Source organism: Coregonus lavaretus (assembly GCF_964263955.1).
Source record: "Coregonus lavaretus genome assembly, chromosome: 27".
In the NCBI taxonomy this organism is placed as follows: domain Eukaryota; kingdom Metazoa; phylum Chordata; class Actinopteri; order Salmoniformes; family Salmonidae; genus Coregonus; species Coregonus lavaretus.
The window spans coordinates 25,579,900-25,596,310 of NC_140014.1; positions in this window are offsets into that span (position 1 = coordinate 25,579,900).

The following is a 16,411-nucleotide window of genomic DNA, read 5'->3' on the forward strand; positions in this document are numbered from 1 at the left end:
GTCTGTGAGAGCCAGAAATCTTGCTTGTTTGTAGGTGACCAAATACTTATTTTCCACCATAATTTGCAAATAAATTCATTAAAAATCCTACAATGTGATTTTCTGGATTTTTTTCCCTCAATTTGTCTGTCATAGTTGACGTGTACCTATGATGAAAATTACAGGCCTCTCTCATCTTTTTAAGTGGGAGAACTTTATCAATTGGTGGCTGACTAAATACTTTTTTCCCCCACTGTAGAATTTGGAGAATATTGTTACGACATACAGTGTGCTTTTTAATGTTTACAGAGCATCTTTTTGAAATCTACTGTATGTGTGTGAGTTTTGATCAGTGTTGTTGTTGGGTTGTGGTTGCAAAGCCTGCGGCCAAAAGCACTAAAGCCTGTTATAGTGGTGGTCAGAGTAGTTAAGATCCAGTCTTTTTTCAAAAGCAGGAGTGGGACTAGAGTAATTACATCTCGATGGTATCCATGTTTAGCTTGATTACTTTGGAGGTCAGTTGGAAATGAACTCAGCCAAACAATGTACATGATGTCTCAAAATACTTACAGTGAGGGGAAAAAAGTATTTGATCCCCTGCTGATTTTGTACGTTTGCCCACTGACAAAGACATGATCAGTCTATAATTTTAATGGTAGGTTTATTTGAACAGTGAGAGACAGAATAACAACAACAAAATCCAGAAAAACGCATGTCAAAAATGTTATAAATTGATTTGCATTTTAATGAGGGAAATAAGTATTTGACCCCTCTGCAAAACATGACTTATTACTTGGTGGCAAAACCCTTGTTGGCATTCACAGAGGTCGGACGTTTCTTGTAGTTGGCCACCAGATTTGCACACAACTCAGGAGGGATTTTGTCCCACTCCTCTTTGCAGATCTTCTCCAAGTCATTAAGGTTTTGAGGCTGATGTTTGGCAACTCGAACCTTCAGCTCCCTCCACAGATTTTCTATGGGATTAAGGTCTGGAGACTGGCTAGGCCACTCCAGGACCTTAATGTGCTTCTTCTTGAGCCACTCCTTTGTTGCCTTGGCCGTGTGTTTTGGGTCATTGTCATGCTGGAATACCCATCCACGACCCATTTTCAATGCCCTGGCTGAGGGAAGGAGGTTCTCACCCAAGATTTGACGGTACATGGTCCCGTCCATCGTCCCTTTGATGCGGTGAAGTTGTCCTGTCCCCTTAGCAGAAAAACACCCCCAAAGCATAATGTTTCCACCTCCATGTTTGACGGTGGGGATGGTGTACTTGGGGTCATAGGCAGCATTCCTCCTCCTCCAAACATGGCGAGTTGAGTTGATGCCAAAGAGCTCGATTTTGGTCTCATCTGACCACAACACTTTCACCCAGTTCTCCTCTGAATCATTCAGATGTTCATTGGCAAACTTCAGACCGGCCTGTATATGTGCTTTCTTGAGCAAGGGGACCTTGCGGGCGCTGCAGGATTTCAGTCCTTCACGGCGTAGTGTGTTACCAATTGTTTTCTTGGTGACTATGGTTCCAGCTGCATTGAGATCATTGACATGATCCTCCCGTGTAGTTCTGGGCTGATTCCTCACCGTTCTCATGATCATTGCAACTCCATGAGGTGAGATCTTGCATGGAGCCCCAGGCCGAGGGAGATTGACAGTTCTTTTGTGTTTCTTCCATTTGCGAATAATCGCACCAACTGTTGTGACCTTCTCACCAAGCTGCTTGGCGATGGTCTTGTAGCCCATTCCAGCCTTGTGTAGGTCTACAATCTTGTCCCTGACATCCTCGGAGAGCTCTTTGGTCTTGGCCATGGTGGAGAGTTTGGAATCTGATTGGTTGATTGTTTCTTTGGACAGGTGTCTTTTATACAGGTAACAAGCTGAGATTAGGAGCATTCCCTTTAAAAGTGTGCTCCTAATCTCAGCTCGTTACCTGTATAAAAGACACCTGGGAGCCAGAAATCTTTCTGATTGAGAGGGGGTCAAATACTTATTTCCCTCATTAAAATGTAAATCAATTTATAATATTTTTGACATGTGTTTTTCTGGATATTTTTGTTGTTATTCTGTCTCTCACTGTTCAAATAAACCTACCATTAAAATTATAGACTGATAATTTCTTTGTCAATGGGCAAACGTACAAAATCAGCAGGGGATCAAATACTTTTTTCCCTCACTGTATTTACTGAGATGAACAGAGAGTGGACATCAGCACTGTGAGACAAGATCTTCCTCTTCATGTTGCTTCTCCACTTCCTTTTGATCTGTGTTTCTTCCTGGTAATTCTTTTATCAACACTTCTGGGGCAAACACCCCTAACCATGGACGTACACAGCTGTCGCTGGCAACCATTCAAATGAAAAGGAGAGCTTCTTTACGGCTTTACACACTGTCCTACAATAATGAGGAGGAGAAGGAGGTGTGGAACTCAGATTCTCACAGGCCCTTTAACTTTCTTTGTCAACTTGGAGGGTCAGTTATTAAAGCCCTCCTTTTATAGAATGAACGTTTGTGTAGACGATAATTACCCTGTTTGTCTGTAATTTGTAGCTAAATGTTGATTGTGACTTGTGTGTTTGAGAGGCTAGTGAAGGGGTTAAACCGTGTGGAGGTGGTTTAGTTCTATTATCAGAGGAGTGTGTGTGAGAGCCCTGTAGAGGCTGATTCTTCCCAGTGGACAGGGCAGTCTAAAACCTCTGCAGAGCTGCAGCAGAGTTAGGAAGCTGTTAGTTAAAAAGCCCAAGTCTGTGCCTTTCTTTTCCTCCTTTCATTTCACCCTCCTGAGTACATAGGCTTTGAGAAATGTGCACTTTTTACTCATTCTCAGCGCTGCAACTGACAGTTCTTTGTAAACTGACCATGGCATGTCTGGCAGATAGCCCTACGCACTAAAAGAGCTTGAAGAGTCCTCAGCTCCCACAGAACTCCCAGACTCTCAACATGACAGAGGTTATTCAACCCTTTCTCTGCTGATGTTGAAAAACATATGGCACACAAACAGTGAAATCCAGCTTCACACTCATGGGTTGTCTGACTCATATGTGAGATGATTCGATTAGACAGTGTTCAGTGTGGCCCTCATGCAATGAGATGATGATTCGATTAGACAGTGTTCAGTGTGGCCCTCATGCAATGGGGGGGTGTTCACACAGCAAACGTAATGCTCTCTCAAACTAACCAACACAAAATAAGGTTCCGTTCTGTCCATTTCTGTTGATTTGAAGAAACATTCCTTGCCAATATCAATACACAATCTCATTCCTTTCTAGACATACAGTGGGGAGAGCAAGTATTTGATACACTGCCGAATTTGCAGGTTTTCCTACTTACAAAGCTTGTAGAGGTCTGTAATTTGTATCATAGGTACACTTCAACTGTGAGAGACGGAATCTAAAACAAAAATCCAGAAAATCACATTGTATGATTTTTAAGTAATTAATTTGCATTTTATTGCATGACATAAGTATTTGATACATCAGAAAAGCAGAACTTAATATTTGGTACAGAAACCTTTGTTTGCAATTACAGAGATCATACGTTTCCTGTAGGTCTTGACCAGGTTTGCACACACTGCAGCAGGGATTTTGGCCCACTCCTCCATATAGACCTTCTCCAGATCCTTCAGGTTTCGGGGTTGTCGCTGGGCAATACAGACTTTCAGCTCCCTCCAAAGATTTTCTATTGGGTTCAGGTCTGGAGACTGGCTAGGCCACTCCAGGACCTTGAGATGCTTCTTATGGAGCCACTCCTTAGTTGCCCTGGCTGTGTGTTTCGGGTCGTTGTCATGCTGGAAGACCCAGCCACGACCCATCTTCAATGCTCTTACTGAGGGAAGGAGGTTGTTGGCCAAGATCTCGCAATACATGGCCCCATCCAGCCTCCCCTCAATATGGTGCAGTCGTCCTGTCCCCTTTGCAGTAAAGCATCCCCAAAGAATGATGTTTCCACCTCCATGCTTCACGGTTGGGATGGTGTTCTTGGGGTTGTACTCATCCTTCTTCCTCCAAACACGGCGAGTGGAGTTTAGACCAAAAAGCTCTATTTTTGTCTCATCAGACCACATGACCTTCTCCCATTCCTTCTCTGGATCATCCAGATGGTCATTGGCAAACTTCAGATGGGCCTGAACATGCGCTGGCTTGAGCAGGGGGACCTTGCGTGCGCTGCAGGATTTTAATCCATGACGGCGTAGTGTGTTACTAATGGTTTTCTTTGAGACTGTGGTCCCAGCTCTCTTCAGGTCATTGACCAGGTCCTGCCGTGTAGTTCTGGGCTGATCCCTCACCTTCCTCATGATCATTGATGCCCCACGAGGTGAGATCTTGCATGGAGCCCCAGACCGAGGGTGATTGACCGTCATCTTGAACTTCTTCCATTTTCTAATAATTGCGACAACAGTTGTTGCCTTCTCACCAAGCTGCTTGCCTATTGTCCTGTAGCCCATCCCAGCCTTGTGCAGGTCTACAATTGTATCCCTGATGTCCTTACACAGCTCTCTGGGCTTGGCCATTGTGGAGAGGTTGGAGTCTGTTTGATTGAGTGTGTGGACAGGTGTCTTTTATACAGGTAACGAGTTCAAACAGGTGCAGTTAATACAGGTGATGAGTGGAGAACAGGAGGGCTTCTTAAAGAAAAACTAACAGGTCTGTGAGAGCCGGAATTCTTACTGGTTGGTAGGTGATCAAATATTTATGTCATGCAATAAAATGCAAATTAATTACTTAAAAATCATACAATGTGATTTTCTGGATTTTTGTTATAGATTCCGTCTCTCACAGTTGAAGTGTACCTATGATAAAAATTACAGACCTCTACATGCTTTGTAAGTAGGAAAACCTGCAAAATCGTCAGTGTATCAAATACTTGTTCTCCCCACTGTATACATCCTGGTGAATTTACTAAGATATCTATAGTGTCTTACTCAGTGTATTCCAGTGTATTCCAGTGTGGTCTGTTGTGTTGGATGGGAACCCCTGTATGAAGGGGTCATACCCCTTTAAGAGTAGAAGGCCAGATCAGAGGCTAACACTATCTGTTCTAATTCCAGTCCTCTTTCTCTGTGTAGCAGACATGAGTCAGTCATGGTAAAGTGATGAGGTAGCCCCGCCTGCAACTTCAATATCAGTGTCAGCCGTCGGGCCCAATAGGGAATTTCCTCTTGGTCGAATGGTCAAAACTTTGGTTTTTCCAGTGGGAGACCCGGGTTCATCTCCTGCTGAATACATCTGCTCATACCAAGCATTAAGCAGTGTTCGCATACAAGTAGGTGTGATTATCAATGCACGGTTGCACACAACCTTGCAAAAATAGAACAGCGCTCTTATCTGAAAGTAGTGTGATGTGTTCTATCTGAACTATGTATGCATCAGTTGCATCCGTGTGAACATGACTTCGGTGTTGGTTGCGCAAACAACAAATCACATAACATTTTAGGGGTAGAATGTAGAATTTTGTCAATGAAGAATGTTATGTTAGTTTTATTTATTAAGTACCAAAGCTGATTTATTTATAGCACACTTTTTCGGTTTCTCACTCTGTGTGGAACATTTTGGTTTGCCTACTTTGCAAATGGCAGGAATGTGTCTGTGAGGTACAGTATTAAATGTTTTAATTTGACTATCTGTTTCTCCAGTCGCCTTTGACTAAGTTGATTGTGACAGGCTTTGCTGTGTACAAAAGCACACTGCGGTTGAAATGATGTGTGGTTTGTTAGACTTTTTATTCCCACTCCAAAATAAAGAGGGTATGTCCTGAATCTATTTGTGTAAATACTGTTTTTAATTATTTTTTTATTCCTGGATCGTGCTGTTCCCATGACAACACTATCATATGAGTAGACAGTTAAAAAAAAAACTCCATGTATAAAAATAACTTAAATCTGTTAACCTTCAAAATATCAATAATATAATAATCAATAACTATATTAATAGATAACTAATCAATTAGTAATTATAATTCTTTATTAATCAATAACTAATAATCAAGACTACATTTAGAAGAGTTTCCATTGGGAGGTACTACTCCTTCAGAAAGGGTTCACACCCTTTCTCCAAATTTTGTTGTGTTACAGCCTGAATTTAAAATGGTTTACATAGAAATGTTTTGTCACTGGCCTACACACAATACCCCATCAGGGCTGGTTTAATGCACAGGCTTACCGGGGCTGAAGCCCCTGGACCCAGGCCCATGGGAGGCCCAAGAGGCAGCAAAAAATAAAAGTAGTTGCTGCAGATTGGACGGCAGTACATTCATGCTGTGAACAGCCCATTCCATCTCATCCCAAAGATGCTCTATTGGGTTGAGGTCTGGGGACTGCACAGGCCACTGAAGTTAACTGAACTTGCTGTCATGTTCCAGGCAACGTTTTTCCACTCCTCAATTGTTCAGTGTTGGTGATCGCGTGTCCACTGGAGCCGCTTCTTGTTTTTAGCTGATAGGAGTGGATCCCGGTGTGGTCGTCTGCTGCAATAACCCATCCGTGACAAGGATCGACGAGTTGTGCGTTCCGAGATGTCGTTCTGCACACCACTGTTGTACTGCGCTGTTATTTGTCTGTTTATGGCCCGCCTCTTAGCTTGCACGATTCTTGCCATTCTCCTTTGACTGCTCATCAATGAGCTGTTTTCGCCCACAGGATTGCCGCTGACTGGATGTTTTTTGTTTGTCGCACCATTCTCAGTAAACCCTAGACACTCTCATGCGTGAAAAGCCCAGGAGGGCGGCCGTTTCTGAGATAATGGATCCGGCGCGCCTGGCACCGACAATCATACCACGCTCAAAGTCGCTTAGGTCACTCGTTTTGCCCATTCTAACGTTCAATCAAACAGTAACTGAACGCCTCGATGCCTGTCTGCCTGCATTATATAGCAAGCCACGGCCACGTGACTCACTGTCTGTAGGAGCGATCCATTTTCGTGAATGGGGTGGTCTACCTAATAACTGGCCGGTGAGTGTAATATTATATATGTAGTATATATTTTATATTTTTTCACTGCAACCGCCAACCACAGGAAGACTCAGGAGCCTGCTCTCAATGAGTGTAGACAGCCTGCTGCTACCTGCTGCCACTCTGCTAATCATCAGATGGGGAAAGGAGGTAGGTGGCCCACATGGGTAACTGGGGGGCTCTGCCTTGATTGGGGAACTGATTCATAAAAATAAAAACTGCATAATAAATAAATGTGACTGGTCAATTGTGTGAGTCAGGGGCGGGGCCCAAGAGGCAAAAAAATATATAATAATTACGTTATTTATAGGTATCTTTTTTATCCAACCATAGGAGCCCGCTCTCAATGTTCAAAATACACCAAATAGCGTAATTTAGCTACAGAGGATCAATAGTTTGTTAAAAAAAATAACTGGATTAAGTTTTATAACAAGCATATAAAGGTATTTGCCAAAATTAAGGAAACACCAACATAGTGTCTTAAAAGGGTGTTGCGCCACCATGAGCTGCGAGAACAGCTTCAATGCGCCTTGGCATAGATTCTACAAGTGGAACTAAACCATGCCAGGAAAATGCACCCCACACCATAACATATACGTTGTATCCCTTTGTTTACTCAAGTGTTTCCTTTATTTTGGCAGTTACCGGTTTGCCTACAGTCGGGAAGGCTGCAGTTTGGGCAGTATGTGTGCCAAATATAGGCTACAGCTTGTTGCCTTGCGGTCATAGACATATAATCCATAAAAGGGTTTCGTAACCTCTTACTCTGGCAATTTAACTGTTAAACTCATGGGTACACTAGCAATGGATGCCAGTTCTGACTTGAATGGGAACTGCCATCTATGGGCTCGTGAAAATGGCTGGAGCAGAATTAGTGGAATGGTATCAAACACATAGTTTAATGCCATTCCATCTGCGCCGTTCCAGACAGTATTATAAGCCGTCCTCCCCTCAGCAGCCTCCACTGATTTCTATTGTTGGTTGTGGCTGTCGGTTTACCTTTTGCAGATTTCAAAATACAATCGTGGGAAAAACGCACAGTTTGGAAAGCAAATGCCTACTGCTGAAAAGAGAAGACTAATCTGTCTGTAGAACCAATTGAAAAAAAATGTGTAGCTAAGAGCAGCACTGTTTTTCAAAGTAGCTTATCTTGAGATAGGCTATTGCCACGATGAGCGCATCAGCCATCATGGTGAGTAGCCTATGGCTTCATCTTCATCGTTAGGTGAGTCAGTGTGCCACTGTAAATTCTACTTAGTAGCCTACTGTAGCCTATGATATATATATATATATATATGTATATATATATATATATAATATACACTACATGACTAAAAGTATGTGGTCCCCCCTTTGCTGCTATAACAAACAGCCTCCACTCTTCTGGGAAGACTTTCGACTAGATGTTGGAACATTGCTGCGGGGACAGCCACAAGAGCATTAGTGATGTCGGGCACTCATGTTGGGCGATTAGGCCTGGCTCGCAGTCTGCGTTCCAATTCATCCCAAAGGTGTTCAATGGGGTTGAGGTCAGGGCTCTGTGCAGGCCAGTCAAGTTCTTCCACACCGATCTCGACAAACCATTTCTGTATGGACCTCGCTTTGTGCACGAGGGCATTGTCATGCTGAAACAGGAAAGGGCCTTCCCCAAACTGTTGCCACAAAGTCTTAAATACAGAATCATCTAGAATGTAATTGTATGCTGTAGCATTACGATTTCCCTTCAATGGAACTAAGGGGCCTAGCCCGAACCATGAAAAACAGCCCCAGACCATTATTCCTCCTCCACCAAACTTTACAATTGGCACTATGCTTTGGGGCAGGTAGCATTCTCCTGGCATCCACCAAACCCAGATTCGTCCGTCGGACTGCCAGATGGTGAAGCGTGATTCCACTGCTCCAGAGTCCAATGGCGGCAAGCTTTACACCACTCCAGCCGACGCTTGGCATTGCGCATGGTGATCTTAGGCTTGTGTGCGGCTGCTCGGCCATGGAAACCCATTTCATGAAGCTCCCGACGAACAGTTATTGTGCTGACGTTGCTTCTAGAGGCAGTTTGGAACTTGGTAGTGAGTGTTGCAACAGAGCACAGACGATTTTTACGCGCAGTGCGCTTCAGCACTTGGTGGTCCCGTTCTTTGAGCTTGTGTGGCCTACTACTTCACGGCTGAGCCGTTGTTGCTCCTAGACGTTTCCACTTCACAATACCAGCACTTACAGTAGATCAGGGCAGCACTAGCAAGGCAGAAATTTGACAAACTGACTTGTTGGAAAGGTGGCATCCTATGACGGTGCCACATTGAAAGTCACTGAGCTCTTCAGTAAGGCCATTCTTGCATGGCTGTGTGCTCAATTTTATACACCTGTCAGCAACGGGTGTGGGTGAAATAGCCGAATCCACTATTTTTAAGGGATGTCCACATACTTTTGTATGTATAGTGTATATTAGTGTTATATTCTTCATACATTTTTAACAAATGTATTTTGTGTAGATTGTCGACAAAAAACGACAATTAAATCCATTTTAATCCACTTTGTAGCACAACAAAATGTGGGAAAAGTCAAGGGTTTTGAATACTTTCTGAAGGCACTGTATTTCCAGCTAGATTTGTACTGCCAATGTACTTTTTATCTGATTTGAAAGGCCATCAAATAATTACCCAAGTACTGTATGTATGCACTGGTATGGTCACATTCCATCAGCGTATAGCATAGCTTTCCATAAGGACTGAGATAGGAACTAAGGGTAGAGAAGCTTAGAGTTGAAGTGTAGACTGTTGAGTGGTATGAGCTCTGTGGCTCTAAAGTGCCTGTTGCCTCAGATAGCCTTGACCTCTACATAAACCCAGAGTATCCAAGCAACCATAGTCCGAGATTCCCCCCAGCCCGACACTTCATCAAGACGTCAGGGTCCTTGACCCCAACACACACACACACACACACACACACACACAGAGGCTGGCTGATGGATTTCAGAAAAGCCCCCAGAGGTCTATATTAAAAGTCCATAAAACAGAGGCTTTTCAGAGCATTGACTCAGAAAGCGGAACTCTGAGAGGAACAGGGAGACTGGCCACGGAACACTTCCAAACGTAAACCCCTGGACGCTGTCCACCTGTCCCAGAGCACTGACCACCAGAACAGCTGATCAAGGTCATTACCCTTCACATGACAGGGTCTCTCTCAGCATGAGCTCAAGCTCCATCACCTGCAGTACAGTACAGTACAGTGTAGACTATTTGTTGGCAAGGCGAGCCTGTTAAGAGTTCCTGCCAGCTTCAACATTGGGTTATTTCATAGGTAGTTTGCAAAGTATTTTATATATTTCCCATAAGGCACAACTGTTCCTACATATGACCACTAGAGTGCGCCAGATAACAGGCCCCGCAGACACTCAATGACCCTGTCAACGTCCTGAGAGAGAGAGAGTGTGTGTGTGTGTGTGTGTGTGTGGGGGGGGGGGGGGGGGGGTTTAAGCTTGGTGTCGCTATGAGGATTGCATAATTATGTTGCACTAACGTGAAAACACGGCAAGCGTTTCGGTGCCTCACAACATGGATCACTGCTGCTACAGGTGAACACTGTGTGCAACCTATTAATGACAACGTTTACATAAGATGTTTACATCTTGGCCCTCACTACATATTCGTCGTCAAACCCACTGGCTCCAGGCCATCTATAAATCACTGCTAGGCAAATCCCCGCCTTATCTTAGCTCATTGGTCACCATAGCAACACCCACCCGTAGTATGCACTCCCGCAGGTATATGTCACTGGTCATCCCCAAAGCCAACACCTCCTTTTGGCGCCATTCCTTCCAGTTCTCTGCTGCCAATGACTGGAATGAACTGCAAAAATCTCTGAAGCTGGAGACTCTTATCTCCCTCACTAACTTCAAGCATCAGTTGTCAGAGCAGCTTACCGATCACTGCACCTGTACACAGCCCATCTGTAATTAGCCCACCCAACTACCTCATCCCCATATTGTTATTTATTTTTGCTCATTTGCACCCCAGTATCTCTATTTGCACATCATCTGCTAATCAAACAATAGTGCTAGGTGCCTGCACACTTGAATTAAAGGGTAACTACTCTAAAAAATCTAAATTTCTTAGATTTTTCCAAGAGCTCAAAAGTGGTCTCCTGGTGTGGTTTAAGCATTGTTATGGACTTAAAACATACAATGTTGTTGTTTTTCTGTAGAAAAAAGTGTGACTTTGAGACCAAAAACCTGAAAACATTTGAGGAAAATCTGAAACCTGTGTATTTCTGACTCATTTTATTTGTTTCAATAGTAGGCCTACTATTAGCCTACTGCACAGTACAGCTTGGGGCGGCCTGACTGTGAAAGACCAATATGGGATTTATCATTTTAGATCATTCAGAGTGTATGTCACTGTTTCTCATAAAACAATTCACACAGGGCACCTTTCCTTTGCTGGGCGGGCCGTTTGGAAGACATTTCTCCAGGCACCACTACACCACTGCCTGTACCATGAATAAACATAATATTCCTCATTTAAGTTCATATGGGTTAAATGGAATAGTAACTGAAATATGGAAACTGAGCCTGCGTAGACCGCAAAAACAACAGTAAATGGGATAAGATGTTTACATGCCACAGTATCCCGTCTCAGATCATCATATCCCAGGCATCTTATACGGGTTTCTCATAACCGGGATACAAGCTTTTCGGGTTATTGTAAACGGGATATGATGTTTATATGGGTCAACTCAAAAACAGAATACTTGAGTATCCCGATTAATAACATGATATTGGTGTGCATGTAAACGTGGCCAGTGATGAGGCTACTGACTCCACAGTCCAGGACACATGGGTTGACTGTCTGATTTAACCTATGTCCTAGCCTCAGCGCCCAAGGCAGCTATCTGCTTAGTCTAATCAATCCCTGTCTCCCTCCCTCTGCCCCATCCCTCCAACCCCTCCCCAGGGTCAATGCTCTCCTAGTGGTGGGCTCTTTGTAGGAAGGCCAGGTTACATACAATTCTTCCCTTCTGCACCATTACTCCTGCTTACATAGAGACCCTGCTGGATGACATAACCATCCACACATAAACAGATTGTCCTTCCCCCTTCATCACTGTTTGTCTCAGCTCTTCTTCTCTCCATCTTTTTCTATTCAACTTGGATGGATAGTGTAGTGTATGGGTGCTCTATGTTTACTTGCTCTCTGTGTTTATAAACAGATAGAGAAAGGCTATTGGCTAGCTATATAGATACAATGTATTATAGATACAGAGAGCCGGGGAGGTCCCAGGGTAACAAGGTTCCATGATCGTCCAGTGGATTCTCTTCATTGGCCCGGGTCCAAGCCGCATCTGTCTGTAAGTAGGTAATGGCGAGTTGAATTTGCATCCTAACCTCGCCAAATAAACACATACAGTGGGGAAAAAAGTATTTAGTCAGCCACCAATTGTGCAAGTTCTCCCACTTAAAAAGATGAGAGAGGCCTGTGATTTTCATCATAGGTACACGTCAACTATGACAGACAAATTGAGGAAAAAAAATCCTGAAAATCACATTGTAGGATTTTTTATGAATTTATTTACAAATTATGGTGGAAAATAAGTATTTGGTCACCTACAAACAAGCAAGATTTCTGGCTCTCACAGACCTGTAACTTCTTCTTTACGAGGCTCCTCTGTCCTCCACTCGTTACCTGTATTAATGACACCTGTTTGAACTTGTTATCAGTATAAAAGACACCTGTCCACAACCTCAAACAGTCACACTCCAAACTCCACTATGGCCAAGACCAAAGAGCTGTCAAAGGACACCAGAAACAAAATTGTAGACCTGCACCAGGCTGGGAAGACTGAATCTGCAATAGGTAAGCAGCTTGGTTTGAAGAAATCAACTGTGGGAGCAATGTATTAGGAAATGGAAGACATACAAGACCACTGATAATCTCCCTCGATCTGGGGCTCCACGCAAGATCTCACCCCGTGGGGTCAAAATGATCACAAGAACGGTGAGCAAAAATCCCAGAACCACACGGGGGGACCTAGTGAATGACCTGCAGAGAGCTGGGACCAAAGTAACAAAGCCTACCATCAGTAACACACTACGCCGCCAGGGACTCAAATCCTGCAGTGCCAGATGTGTCCCCCTGCTTAAGCCAGTACATGTCCAGGCCCGTCTGAAGTTTGCTAGAGTGCATTTGGATGATCCAGAAGAGCATTGGGAGAATGTCATATGGTCAGATGAAACCAAAATATAACTTTTTGGTAAAAACTCAACTCGTCGTGTTTGGAGGACAAAGAATGCTGAGTTGCATCCAAAGAACACCATACCTACTGTGAAGCATGGGGGTGGAAACATCATGCTTTGGGGCTGTTTTTCTGCAAAGGGACCAGGACGACTGATCCATGTAAAGGAAAGAATGAATGGGGCCATGTATCGTGAGATTTTGAGTGAAAACCTCCTTCCATCAGCAAGGGCATTGAAGATTAAACGTGGCTGGGTCTTTCAGCATGACAATGATCCCAAACACACCGCCCGGGCAACGAAGGAGTGGCTTCGTGAGAAGCATTTCAAGGTCCTGGAGTGGCCTAGCCAGTCTCCAGATCTCAACCCCATAGAAAATCTTTGGAGGGAGTTGAAAGTCTGTGTTGCCCAGCGACAGCCCCAAAACATCACTGCTCTAGAGGAGATCTGCATGGAGGAATGGGCCAAAATACCAGCAACAGTGTGTGAAAACCTTGTGAAGACTTACAGAAAACGTTTGACCTGTGTCATTGCCAACAAAGGGTATATAACAAAGTATTGAGAAACTTTTGTTATTGACCAAATACTTATTTTCCACCATAATTTGCAAATAAATTCATAAAAAATCCTACAATGTGATTTTCTGGATTTTTTTCTTCTCATTTTGTCTGTCATAGTTGACGTGTACCTATGATGAAAATTACAGGCCTCTCTCATCTTTTTAAGTGGGAGAACTTGCACAATTGGTGGCTGACTAAATAATTTTTTTCCCCACTGTAACTCAAGGACGACAGCTGTGAAATTCATTCACCCCCCACATGGTCCCTGTGAGAAATCCTGTGGGTTTCCAGAGATGATTACACCACCTGCGGTGAGGTCACAGCGAACAGACTGGAGGAGAGTGGGGGAGCTGGAGGGAGACAGTGGGAGGAGAGTCAGCCAGTCAAAGGGAAGAAATTCTGCTCTGATTTAAAATTAAATGTACATAACCCATCCAGCAGCAGGGCAGCCAGACACTATCTGGAGCAACTGGGACAGCTGATTTCTGTTGTATCCCGGTTCAATTCACTGATCGGAGTAATCTCCGGACAGAACTGCAAGTCCCTTAAATGATGGGAGTGCAGCAGTTGGCTGGTTGCCACAGCAACGAGAATTACTCACTCCTCCATGGAAGCTGGACCTTGTTTGCACTGTGGATGTGGTTCTGTTCTTCCACTCCCACAAATGTACTGCTGCCCATCCCTCGATCACCCCTACTTCAGGGAATCAAATTACACACATCATTACAAACATCATTAAATCCCCCTTCAAAACAGAGCAAGCATGAACTATGCATTCCATTTGACAAAAGAGCTTGGCATTATCTACTACAGCATAACGGTCTTCTAAGGTAATAGGGTAGTGAATGGACTAAACACTTATCTTCAGTGGCTCTACACAGCCTGTCTTTGTTTCTACTGCATGGTTTGCTGTGTTTACACTCTGGTGAGCATCAATCTATGTTTGAAACATTTGTAAATAGACCTTCCCCTGGTTTTAGCAGCAAGCCTAAAACCAAGTCCTTTAAAAGACATGCTCAAGGCTGAGAGCACATACAAGACATGTGACACCTATTTACACTAACTGGCATTTGGGCAGTGTCTTATCTTCATTCATGCTCTAGGTGGCAGTCAATCATCGTGGCATCCCTGTGACTGCCAGGCCAGGGCAACCCTTTCACCTTGGACAGAGAGTGCTTTGGAATGGAGAAAGCAACAGTGTCTTGATGTGTTAGCTACTGTATGTCAGGGGCCATTGTTCCCCCAACCTGAAATGTTCTCATTCGTCTCAAAAGATCTGGCCAGGTTTCAGATCCTCTTCCCTTTCTCTACTGTGTCCGCCTGCCCTCCGGCACATTCTGCTGGACACTGTCATAGCCTACTGTCTGTCTAGGAATACTAAGAGGAATGTGACACACCTTGCTCTCTGTTCAAATGGAGAAATGCCAAAATGGAGTAGAAAATAGAATCCTACAGCCCAACCCTCATGCTAGACAAATTGTGGTTCTATTCTTAGCAGGGGGTTAGCTTTCCAGTATGGAATCTGTCAGAGTTTGTCTCTGTGGTTCCCTTTTCTGAGAACAGAAAAGTGGCTGGTGCTCTAAGTTCCCCTTGACTCAGTGACTTACACATTCATTCCTACATAGCTGTCTCAGATGAGATATGTAAGGCTGGATGGACCACACTGATTACCTGACTTATTGTATAAAGCAGTTTTTAGAACAGTTACGTGTAGTTTGCTGATGCCCTTCAGACTTCACCTTGGTAGACTTTCTCATAAATACAGTAGCAAGGGAGGAGCTGCCTGGAGCGAATGCTATATTAAAACAGCAGGTTAAAGTCCACCAACCACTGCCTTATCATATCAACAGAACTTGTGACAGCCTGGAGTTGTAGGTAGGTGGGGACAAGGGTCATTGTATGGAGGACGACCCGGGCCGGCTCCAGGCATAAGCGACATAAGCGGTCGCTTAGGGCCCCTGGCCGTTAGGGGGCCCCCAACCAATTATATACTGAATATATTTATTTATTTATTTTGGGGGGGTTTGTGGGGACTCAGTAAAGTCTCAACTTACTGTTGAGAGGTATAATAGTAGAATACACAAGGTGCAATTTTTAGATTTGGTTGTGCATCAGCAGTTTTTGTCACTGAAAGTCACTCAATTAGCCATGTCAGCTAAACATTTTTAGATTGGTAAGTTAGTCTAGCCAGCTATCTAAACTTGTGGTAATCATGGCCAAATACCGACCGGGCATGCAGGGCATGTACCCAGGGGCCCTGACCTTCAGGGGGCCCCCATTGATTTTGTTAGTCACTCTCACTCAGATATCATTAACATGCCATAAATCTTGGCGAAATGTGTAGAATTGCAGGAAATGAGCTTTAAAACTGCAAAATAATTCTCTACAGCCAATGTAAAAATCGGTAGAATTTGAGGAAATTAGCTGTAAAACTGCAAATCTTTTCTCTCTGCCCCATGGCAAAATGAATAGAATTACATGAAATTTGTTATACAATTGCTCAACTTCTCTCCGCCCCATGGGAAAATGTGGAGAATTGCAGAAAGCTTGCTTTAAACTGCTCCCCAACCAAATCTAGCTTAGGGCCCCCAAAAGGCTAGGGCCGGCCTTGAGGACGACAAACAGGTCCCTGGGCAAAAATGCTACTTTGTAATCCACTAATATCCATATCACCTCACGAAACCTTATTCCCCAATGTAA